The sequence below is a fragment of the Sorex fumeus genome, unplaced genomic scaffold (genome assembly GCF_029834395.1).
Source record: "Sorex fumeus unplaced genomic scaffold, SorFum_2.1 ptg000115l, whole genome shotgun sequence".
Lineage (NCBI taxonomy): Eukaryota > Metazoa > Chordata > Mammalia > Eulipotyphla > Soricidae > Sorex > Sorex fumeus.
The window spans coordinates 4,894,119-4,906,188 of NW_026606172.1; the positions used below are offsets into that span (position 1 = coordinate 4,894,119).

At 37.4% G+C, this 12,070-nt stretch overlaps 1 protein-coding gene across 1 annotated transcript in view; it reads right to left on the bottom strand.

Annotated features, from left to right (window-relative positions):
- HTR1F (5-hydroxytryptamine receptor 1F) overlaps positions 1 to 7,409 on the bottom strand; it is an 87,043-nt gene extending 79,634 nt beyond the window's left edge. Inside the window, exon 1 of the mRNA XM_056135459.1 lies at positions 7,372 to 7,409. The gene's annotated coding sequence lies outside the window, so the exon portion shown is untranslated. The remainder of the gene's footprint in view (positions 1 to 7,371) is intronic.
- Positions 7,410 to 12,070: the final 4,661 nt, after the last annotated feature.

Genomic DNA, 12,070 nt, shown 5'->3' on the forward strand with positions numbered 1-12,070 from the left:
TTGAGCAAATAGATGAACAATGGGAGGACAGTGGTACAGTGCTACGGTGCTAAGTTTTCCATGTGGAAATTTAACTACATTTTCCATATTTGTGCTGCAAATTTTTATTCTGGTTTTTTAGATGCGTGTAAAAGTATCACTGTTTCTTAAAGTCCTTTCCCTGATAATTGTAGGATCTGGCTCATGTTGGAATTGGTTTTTATTGATTATTTATTTCTTGTGAGTAGGTCATTTTTTTCTTTATGTAAGATCATAATCTGCCCATGGACCCATAATAGTAGAAATGTAACCCTGAAGAAAAACACTAGCTCCTTTCATGCTTCAGGGGCCAATCAAAGAAGAGACGAGGTAGTACGTAGGGAATGAGCTCTCCTAGCAACATGTCTGCTGGTTGGAAGACTCAAGTTCTAGGGAACTATTTTGCCGGCCTGATCACAAGTTTATATAGGAAAAGAAGGTGGGAACGTATTTTTGAAAAGGCAGGTTGCAGACTGCTGGGCAACAGAGCAATAAAAAAAACCCTGTGAACTTGTTCTCTGAGTCAATGTCAATGAATTTGTAAACCTAGAGGAAGATTTTGATTTAAGAATTAGCTTTCTTCCATAGGCTGTTTGAGGAACGATGGGATAGGGAAATATTCTTTACATTCTCAACAGCTGAAGCACAAAGCTTGCCAATTTTAATGTTCAGATCCAGTTCTCTCTTTCTTTTGGACTGATTTCAGGAAACCAAAACTCTTTTGGCATCGTCCTCTAAATGTGATCTTTCCTGCAGGGATCTGCATGCCTTTGACCCACTCAGAGCAATCAGTTTGTTGACTTTTTGTGGCCGTGTTATTTGTTCAGAGTACAGTGCATATGGGAGAAAGGCTCCCTTAAAGAACCTTTGTGTCTAATAAAACAAGAAAACGGAAGGCATTGCGTGATGCCAAGCACGTGATCCTGGACTACACAAATGAGAACCAAGGAGAGGAGTCGGGCAAGGAAAAGAAAGAGGAGGTAGGCTGGCAATAACTTAAGCGTGATGCTATGGAAGTGAGGTAACCTCATAGATCATAAAAAGAGGAGTCAACACAATTGTAAGCATGTGATCCAGACTGTCCTTCTGTTGTTCATCGATTTGCTCGAGCAGGCACCAGTAACATCTCACAACAAATTGTGAGACTTGTTGTTACTGTTTTTGGCATATCGAATACGTCACGAGGAGCTTGCCAGGCTTTGCCGTGCGGGTGAGATACTCTTAGTAGCTTGCCAGGCTCTCCAAGAGGGGCGGAGGAATCGAACTTGGGTTGGCCGTGTTGGCTGCGTGCAAGGCAAACACTTTACCCGCTGTGCTATCGCTCCAGCCCCTGATCCAGACTATAAAAGATAAATTTAAAAAATGATTTTTGCGAAAGTGGGGTGGGGAGAGGGAGGGATTTTGGGGTCATTGGTGAAGGGATTCTAAAACTGCTGGTAAATTTGGAGTTAGAAATGCTATATGCAGGAAATTCTGTTACCAATAGCTTCATAACATCACTGTAAATATCAATAGTAGATAAAAGTATAGATCATTATACTGTGAATATAAAAAAATAAGAACCTTACTTTCTTGCCATTCTGGAAATAGAAGCCTTGAGTGTGACCAACATTATTTATTTTTAATATAGTTTATGTTTATGCCTCTCACTTTTGCAGCTAAGAAGAGGAAAGTTATATTCTATATGAGTCTGACATGCTGAATGCATTAAAATATGTTGCAGAATATATATTTGTTTTTTTAAATTAATTTAATTAACTAATTTATTTTTTGAATCACTGTGGGAAAAGTTACAAAGCTTTCAGGTTTAAGTCTCGGTCATGTAATCATCAAACACATTTCACTTCACCAGTACTTATTTTTCACCACCAAGATCCCCAATATACCCCCCACCCACCCCTCCCAATGCCTGTGAGGCAGATGAATTCTAGTTAACACTCTATCTACTTTGATTAGATTCATTGTTTTTGACAAAAGATGCACCATTATTGAATTTACACCCCAAAATCAGACCTGCTGAAAAGGAAGTCTCTCTCCGGCATGGCCATGGCTCCAGAGCCACAGAAACCAATTTCATAATTATCTGACTCTAGGCTGAAATACTTCCAGGCTTAATAAGTAAAATATATTTGTTTTTAATGGAGTTTAAGTTGATGATGAAAAGTCATTAATATTTCTTGATTTGTAATGGGAATCATTGGAATATATACACACTTAAGATTTATAACATATATGATTATAAAATGTTCTGCATATTTCCCTATGCATGTTTAAATACCATAAATAAAAATTAATTTTCTACTAACTACTTAAAATAGTTATATCTACATATAGCTATCTCTATGTACCAAGTTTATTTGGCTATTAATTATATATTTATACTGAAATAAGAAAAAAATAACAGAATTCATACTGCTTCATAGTATTAACAAACTGGATTTTGCTATACAAAATAGATTGTTCTTGTTTACTTTTGTTTTGGGGATACACCCAGCAGTGCTGATGGCTTACTTCTAACTGTGTTCAGAGATCACTCCTGGTTGTTGCTTGGGGTCATATGTGGTGCCAAGGACAAAACCGGGGATGTCCAGGTGCAAGGAAGCACTCTACTCTTAAAATATCTCTCTGATCCCTTATGCAAAATCTACTTAGAAGTGATTTGATAACCTATGGTCTGGGTCACGGATGAACTAAAGTTGTACGAATTTCATATATATTTAAATTTAATATTTTCAGAGCAAAACCTCTGTGTGAGAAAGTCTAATCTTTTACAGTTAGCAAAAATGTCCCATATTTTCTATCTCTGTCTTCCCCTATATTCCAATTACTTAATCTTTAAAAATACCTATTCAGTTACTTGCTTATTTATGCATCAACAAAGACAGTTCAGTTCCTAAAGTATATTTTATTATTTTTTTCATTGAAGATATGCTATTTTTTGGTAATTTAGATAGATCACATTTTTCATAAAAATATAACCATAATAATAAAATGTCAGTAAGGATAAGCAAAATTTAAAAAATATAATGCCAAGACTTGTGCTATACTCTGTTTTCAGAAGGAGACTCTCAAAACATGCTCAAGGCAGCAGGGAGCTGCTTCCATTGATGCTCAGCTTGGTTGATTGGGCCTGATGGTTCAGTACTTAGGCACAGTGATACGGTGCTACTCAAGTTCAGTGATGCAGAACTATAGCTGGTGATTTTCCAGGGGGCCTGTTGTGCAGGGACAAAACTCTAGGTCTGGCACATGTCAGCTTCATACTTCAGTTCTGTGAACTATTTCCTTGACCCTGGTCTTATGCTCTTATCCACACATGTCTTAGAAATTTAATTTATTCTCCATTGCTTTTCTTGGTCATGATGGTGGAGGTGGCTGTTCCAAGGTATGTAGGAGTCTCAGGGAGCTCCTCTCAGTGATTCTTGGACAACTGGGATGGCTGCTCAATGCTAGAGGCTACAGTAACGCCCCAGCAGTGTGTGGGAGCCTCCAGTATCATGCTCAGTGATGTTCAAGATGTCATTTGGTGTCAGAGATGGAACCTGATGATGTGTACACAAGACATATGCCCTTACCCTTGTACCAACTTCTTGTACCTCCCATTTTCTTTAACAGCAAAATTTCAACATTTTTTTTCTGAGATGCTGTTTATTTATTTACTTGGGGGGCACAATATTTTTTCTCCTTGGCTTTTTATTTGGCTCAATTCAAAATTTATTCCAAAAATAAAAATTAAAGGAGCAATCCATATTATTTTTCTCATTGTTTCCAGTATGTTTTCATGTTTATTACTATTTTATGAAGAATATATATATATATTGACTTGAAAGTCAGTATTTTTCTTTCTTTTTTTTAAAATTTTATTGAACCAACGTGAGATAGTTACAAGCTTTCATGTTTGGGTTACAATCACACAATGATCAAACACCCATCTCTCCACCAGTGCACATTCCCCACTACTAATATACCCTGTATCCCCCCCCCCCCCATTTTCACCCTCCCCCTGCCTCCATGACAGACAATATTCCCCCCACTCTCTCTCTACTTTTGGGCATTACGGTTTGTAATACAGACACTGAGAGTTTATTATGTTTGGTTCTTTATCAACTTTCTGCACACATTTCCCATCCCAACCATTTCCTCAAGTCATAATTTTCTTAGTGATCCCTTTTTTATTCCAGCTTCCTTCTCCTCTTTGCTCATGAGGCAGGCTTCCAGCTATGGAGCAATCTACCAGGACACAATATTTTTACCAGAGTGTCAATGTTTCTGTCTTTTTTTCTTTTCTTTCTGGGTCACACCCAGCGATGCACAGGGGTTACTCCTGGCTCTGTACTCAGGAATTACTCCTGGCAGTGCTCAGGGGACCATATGGGATGCTGGTAATAGAAACCGGATTGGCCGTGTTTAAGGCAAATGCCCTACCCATGTGCTATCGCTCCAGCCCCAATGTTTCTGTCTTATGTGTATAATTTTATTGCAACATACCCACCACCAATGTGCTATTATCATTCCCCATCTCTCCCCAGAAGAGGACCACAGAAACCTTCCTGATGAGACTCCCACCACTTCCTCCTGTTCTGCGCCTGGAGTCCAAGGGTTTGTTTTCAGTTTAGCCTATCTATTCCCTTGCTTTGTTTCCTTCTAAAATCATATTTGAGTTAGTTCATTTGGTATATGGCTTTCTCCTAAGCCATATATTTCACTAAGCATGACACTCCCAAATTCTATCCATCTTATAGTAAAACACAAGATTTCTTGTTTTATTTTAACTGAGCAGTGCTTCCGTATTTATGTACAAGACATGTATTTTCTATTCATTCATCTGTCATTGGAGATTTGGAATGTTTTCATTTCTTGATTTTTGTAAATAGCACTGCAATGAACATTGGCATTTATCTCTCTGTTTGAGTAACTGTTTTGAGACTTGGTTCTCATTTTCTAAATAGATTCTTTAGTAAAATTCACTCTATACCACACATAATAGAAAATCACATTGCAAGCCCGTATATCAGAAAGGGAAATATTACAAAAGAAGTATTACTGCTTATCTGATTACATATTTGTATTTTTTAAAAATTTATTTATTGAATCATTGTGAGAACAGTTATGAAGCTTTCAGGTTAAAGTCTTGGTCATACAATGATCAAACACCCATCCCTTCACCAGTGCATATTTTCCACCACCAAAACCCCAATATATTCCCCATACGACCCCTCCCCATGCCTGTGAGGTAGATGATTTCCACTTAACTCTCTACTTGGATTGTATTCATGATTTTGACAAAAGATGCACCATTATTGTCTCGAATTTTCTCCCAACAATCAAACCTGCTGAAAAGGCACCGTGGAATAATTTGTTTTCTATTGCTGGTTATGAAGACCTTATGATGTTTTTATTTTGGATTTCTGATATTTTACTAATTAAGTCTGGAGGGATTTCTGCCAAAAGTCACATAGTTCCGAGATTGGTTTGTATGCCTCTGGGGCCATGGCCATGCTGGCGAGCCGCTCGTGGGAGGGAACTCATGGTCTCGGCAGGGCAAGAAGGATGTGCCGTTTCTGCCCCCCATCCCATGAGGCCACAGTTGCCCTGTTACCGCTGGCTCATACCTGGCTGTCCAATAAGCTCTGAGGCAGCTGCCAACATACATGCCACGGGGGGGGGGGCATGGAGGAAGGCAGAAGAGACAGACACCCTTTCCCTCCCGGGGGAGCACGGCACCATAGCTTAATGCATAGTCCATTCACATCTCTGCCCAAAGCCACTGGGTTCCAAATTAGGTCTGTGTACCTCTGGGGCCATGGTCGTGTGGAAGAGCCGCTTGTGGGGGGCAACTTGTGGTCTCGGCAGGGCAAGAAACACATATTTGTATTTTTAAAAAATGATTTTAAGTGTGAATCTGAGAAAACCTATTTATTTCATAATAAAAAAATAAAAAAAAATAAAAAGAGGTTAAAGAAGTACTGATTTCTAAAATATGCCAGAAATCTCTAAATAAACACCATCATGACCACAAAGTCACCTTTCTAAGGAACCAGAAACTGTTCATACTTTCTCTGATGATTTGATGTGATCAATTAAATTTGTAGGATAAAAGGAGATAGAAAAAAATGTTAATAATGCCTTAAGAAATATCAGAGAGGAAATGTAAAATGAGAACATAATTTATGTGGCTTTAAAGCAAACTAATTAAAAAACCAGAAAGAGTATGAATGTTACCACTTTGTGAAAAAGGACAAAATTTTAAAGTAAGTCTTAAATGAAAGACTTAGGCAAGAAAAAAAAAAGTTCTGGATGCCTGGGAGATACTTGGAGGGCTACAGTGCCTGGCCCACATGTGGAGTCCTGTGGGTTGTTTCCTGACTCTCGAAGCTTGCTACAAGTGGAAGTGTAGAGGGAAGGCAGTTAGGATAGAGAAGTGACCACTCTGACAATGGTAATTGGAAATGATCACTCTAGACGAGGTCTGAGAGCTGAGAGAATGTAAAGAGATAAACATGGCTCAGATGAAATGAACTTGGACTTCCTGTGACATGGTATTTAAAAAGGCACTCTGACATGTTACAAGATAGTATTATTTTTATTTCATATAAAAACATTTCTTAAAAATCAGTTCAACTTCTTGCAACAATAAGGTTGCAACAATGTCACTGTCACTGTCCTCCTGTTGTTCATCGATTTGCTCCAGCAGGCCCAGTAATATTGTGAGACTTGTTACTGTGTTTGGCATATTGAATTCCTCATGGGGAGCTTGCTAGGCTTTGCTGTGCAGGCGAGATACTCTCGGTAGCTTGCTGGGCTCTCCGAGAGGGGCGGAGGAATGGTACTTGGGTCGGCCATGTTGGCAGAGTGCAAGGCAAATACCTACCGGCTGTGCTATAGCTCCAGCCCATGGTTGCAACAATAGTTATCTATAAACATTTATTTTTCACTTCAAGTTTGGTTAATATCCTTTACAGAAAAATGGTATGATGGTTCCTTTCACCTCAATAATACACACACACACACACACACACACACACACACACACACACTGCTATACACATCCTTAAAACAAATCCTAACCAAAACAATTTCTCCACACTTTGAAAATCACTAGTTTGAGATCTTTAGTTAATATCTTTGAGAAATTCATCACATATTTTACAGGAAAAGTACTATAAGCTTTTAGTATATATATATGCATACGTAATTATATATAAAATATATAATATGGAAACAATATATTAAAACACATTTGTTTATGTAATATGTTAAATATATAAAATATATACATATATTTATAAATACATATATATAAATATTCAGTACATGAAACAAAGTAGAAAACATAGTGAAACCAGCACATACCTTGTTTTTGAGGTGCTGCTCTTAGGTCAGGTTCCTCTCCTAAGTTTCCTTATAATGTGAAGCTCATATATAATCAGGTAAAATCGGGTGATGCCCTGAGCAGAGAGAACAAATATTTTAACATACCATTTAATGTTTAATATAAAGTATTAATATAAGTATTATTTTAATCACAGGATCACAGTCCTCCCATTGTTCATTGATTTTCTCGAGCGGGCCCAGTAACGTCTCCATCATGAGACTTGTTGTTACTGTGTTTGGCATATCGAAAACGTAATGGGGAGCTTGCCAGGCTCTGCTGTGCAGGTGAAATACTCTCAGTAGCTTGCCGGGCTCTCCAAGAGGGGCGGAGGAATCGAACTTGGGTTGGCCATGTTGGCCGCTTGTAAGGCAAATGGCCTACCGCTGTGCTATCGCTCAGCCCAATTTATTATTAATAATTAATAATAATAATTAATCTCACAATTATTTTAATAAATAAAATCAAATCAATTGCCTTGAAAAGTTTCCTTCCAATAAGGCTCTGAATCCAAGCTAAAAGAAATGTTCTGTTTAGGACTGGTCCATGAATGGAAGCTCGCTACAAGTGGAAGTATAGAGGGAAGGCAGTTAAGACAGAGAAGTGACTATTATGACAATGATAGCTGGAAATGATCACTCTGGAAGAGATCTGAGAGCTGAGAGAAGCTAAACAGATAAATATGATAACCTGTCAGTATCTGTACTGCAAACCTGCCCAGAAGGAAAGAAAGAAAGAAAGAAGAAGGAGTTGGGAGAGTGAAGGGAGAAAAACTGCAGACATTGGTGGTGGGAAACATACACTGGTAAAAAGGATGGGTATTTGGACATTTTATGACTGAGACTAGATCATTAACAACTTTGTAACTGTGTATCTCATAGTGATCCAATTTAAAAAAAAGAAAAAAATTTTTCACTTGAGATTTTCATTTAGAATGTCCAGTAAGAAACAGTGAAAATTATTTAATACTTTTTCAAGACACTAGATTACTGATTTATCAAAGATATTAAAATTATTTTCTTCTCAATAAAGAGAAAATGTCAGATTTAAGAAAGTAAGGATAGCAAATTTAATTATTTTTTTTATTACACATCTAAAAATCACTAAGTCTTGGCAAGAATGTGAGGCATATAAAACTCTTTTACTATTAATGATTAATATCAACTTCTTGGTAAACTATCAGTCTCAAGACATATGAACAATTGGAATTTGTATATGTCAGAACTAAAAACCATAAATGGAAATATTCATAACTTTATCATAGCACTGCACCAGTTTGGAAATAATCCAACCAACCAGCAAAATTAGAAAAGATAAAATATGTATTTTCTCAAGCAAATGGATTATACATAATACTAATACATCAGTATCTTCTACCTGTGAACAATATGGTTGATTTTTCTGAAGTTTAGTTTTTGGTGAAAGAATCCAGTTACATAGAAAATTCTTGTATAACTGTGATACATTTGTATGAGGTTCTAAGACAGGAAAACTTATTGGTAATAGAACCAGTATAATTATTACCTTTACAGGAGAAGGCTTATAGTGACTGAAAGATAATGTAAGCTGTTTGCCAGTGCAACTTATAATACTCTATTTCCTTATGGGTACTCTGATGATTACCATGTCATGATGGATGCTTACCATGGCATGTTTACTTTGAAAAAAATTCAGCGTATTCTTGTCATTATTGATTTTCTCACTATAAATATTGTTTTTTAAAAAATATTGTTTTTTAATGAAAATATCTTCCTAAAGTATTATATAGCATGAGATAATTTATTAGGTCTGAAGAATTAGAGTCATTATTTGTGACGAAGTTGCAAGCTAAAAGTTCTATTGGAATATAATACATGAACACAACAATATCAGGTCATCAACATGTTGAAAAATAAATATCAAGCATCTGGTAAAGTTAGAAATCCCAGACTAACACTTAGACTTCATAACCCTCAGAGGAGAAAATAATTATATTTTATAGATCAAGGAAAATTAAAACTTTGAAGATACCTCACAGTGTACTAAAGCAGACAGATACTGGAAATAAAAATGTTGATGGTTAGGGACCTACTAAAGTGAACTTTCAATATAGATAAATTTTCAACTGACAAGTAGAACAGCTAAATATGGTAGAAAATCCACAATGCTATTGGTTTGAAAAGTTTGGGGATAGAATTTGGATCAACTACTATTAATATCCTACAAGAGTATAGAAATTAAAAAAATGTTTAAGAGAGGGTAGAATCTTATATTTTATAGATAAAACCCTAAGTAGCCTTTGAGATGAATAATGTATACTTGGGGAATATTCTTTGGCAGCACAACAAAAATTAAAGAATGAAATTGATATTTGGGCTGCTGTTATTGCAAGGAAGATAGTCTGTAGTTTGAACTGGCTATGAGAAGCTGAATAATGACCTCCCAGAGATAGCTTTGTCACAGTCTTTGAAAACCCGAAATTTAAGTTATATGCCAAAGTGGGTGTCTAGGAAGTAGGTAGGTTGCTAGTTACTGATCTTGAGAAAATTTCTGGATTTTATAGATGGGTCCAATGTAACAATAGACTCCAAAAGTGTTCAGGAGGGAAGCAGAAATGTCAGCTTCAAATTCATACAACTCAAGAAAGACTAGAATAGCCATTACTGGCTTTGAACAAGGGAAGTGGCCCTGAGTCAAAAAATTTTGGTAGTTTCGGGGCAATAGGTAGAGAACAAAAAACATTCTGCTTTGAAAGATTTCCAGAAAAGAATGTAATCTTGCTAACATCTTTGTTTTAGCACTCTGTTTTAGCATTTCTGATTCTGATGTGTAGGATAACATTGGTTTGTCCTTTCTCCCTTGCCACAGGGAGCTTAGGTTTATGGGGTTACACCCATCACAGTGCTCCCGAGTCATTCCCATTCCTCTGTGTTTATCTGTAAACTCTTCTCTGTGCTCTCCTCCCCAACCCATTAATCAAGTTTTCCACCTAATAAGATTTTGTTAGGGCTGGAGCGATAGCACAGCTGTAGGGCATTTGCCTTACAAGCGGCCAACATGGCCGACCCGAGTTCGATTCCTCCGCCCCTCTCGGAGAGCCCGGCAAGCTACCGAGAGTATTCAATATGCCAGACACAGTAACAACAAAGTCTCCAATGGAGACGTTACTGGGCCCGCTCGAGCAAATCGACGATCAACGGGAGGGCCTTTACTTTTTTACTTTTTACTTAAGATTTTGTTAGCTTGTAAGATCAGATCCTTCTAAGGACACTGAACTTGTAAGTTATGTCTTTTACATAGTTTACCTTAAAGCAATGTCCTTTCTGTATGGACACAGAAAGACAGTTAATATTACGCTTTTGTAATTTGGGAGTTGATTGACTCCAGATAATATTTACTCCTGGGCATGTGCTTTCTTGACTCAGTTGCCCTTAGTTCCTAGCACCCCAAAAGCAGGGGCCCAACGAGGGACTGAATTGACCCAAGGCAAGCTGTGAGCTACCCTGGCATCGAAATGGACCAGGCCAAAGCGCCACAATACTCAACTATGAGTTGAGGGCATGATCATGTACAAATGCTGTCATGATCCAAAAGTAACAAGAAGACCAGGAGCCTGCTGGAGTTAGGAAGACTAACCTGGTATGAGGACTGTGGAATAGATAGTGAGATGTCCTTAGGAAGAACCAAACTGTAAATTTATATCTCTTACTGTGCTCATACAGAATGACATTGCTAGAAACATTAGAAGTAGATTTACTACAACTATTTAAGTGGATTACTAGCTGAAGAAAGAGCACACCTTTGTTGGGATCCCTCCCTTGAGCGGATCTCCTAGTAATCTGGAGTAATCTCTTTAAATGAGATTTTATACTTGAGTTAAACTCTGGAGGAGTGGTCTTGCCTCTCTTTGTTGAATGTTCAACTCACCTTTGTGTCACCAACCTACGTGATTGCTATATAAACTAAGACTGTAAGATCGAAGGGGGCTTGGGCTCCAGAGAGAGAAGCAGAAAGAGAGTGGAGATTGGAATAAACTACAATTGATACCAACCAGCCTGGCCCTCGTTTCCTTCCTTCACCTGCCCATTGCCATCAACCTCCCCGTGGTCGGGGAAGAGGCCTGAGACCACCGAATGCATGCGGCAAGAGAGATAGAGCGCTGCCGACCTTTTGAAAACACACACTGATGCTGAGAACTGTAAAATAAGTTCACTGTAAAATTGTTTAACCCACCTGATGCTGAGAACTGTAAAATAAGAACTGTAAAATTGTTTAACCCACCAGATTTGTGTAATCTATTACAAAAAACAGGAATCTAATACAGATAATCTTGGTAATGGAAATGGAATGCTATTGTAACAAATACCTTAAATATGGAAGAGACCTTGGGATTGAGCACAGAATTGAGAAAAATTGTGAGGAACATTATAGGGGAGTTCTAGATTACTTTATGCATATTTTTATTAAAAAGTAATGTTAATGTTCTTGCAGGAGAGGTCATAGAAGGAACTAGAAAATGTATTATTAGGACCTGGAAGAAAGGGGAGTATAATAACAGATAACTTAACCAACTTGTGATTTCAGTTATTTGGAAAATAACAGTTAAAACTAATGAACTCATGTAATGCTGAAATTTCCAAGCAAAACTGAAACTTGTTCTGGTTTCTTTTTTCTTTTAGAGTAAAACAGGAGAGAAGAATA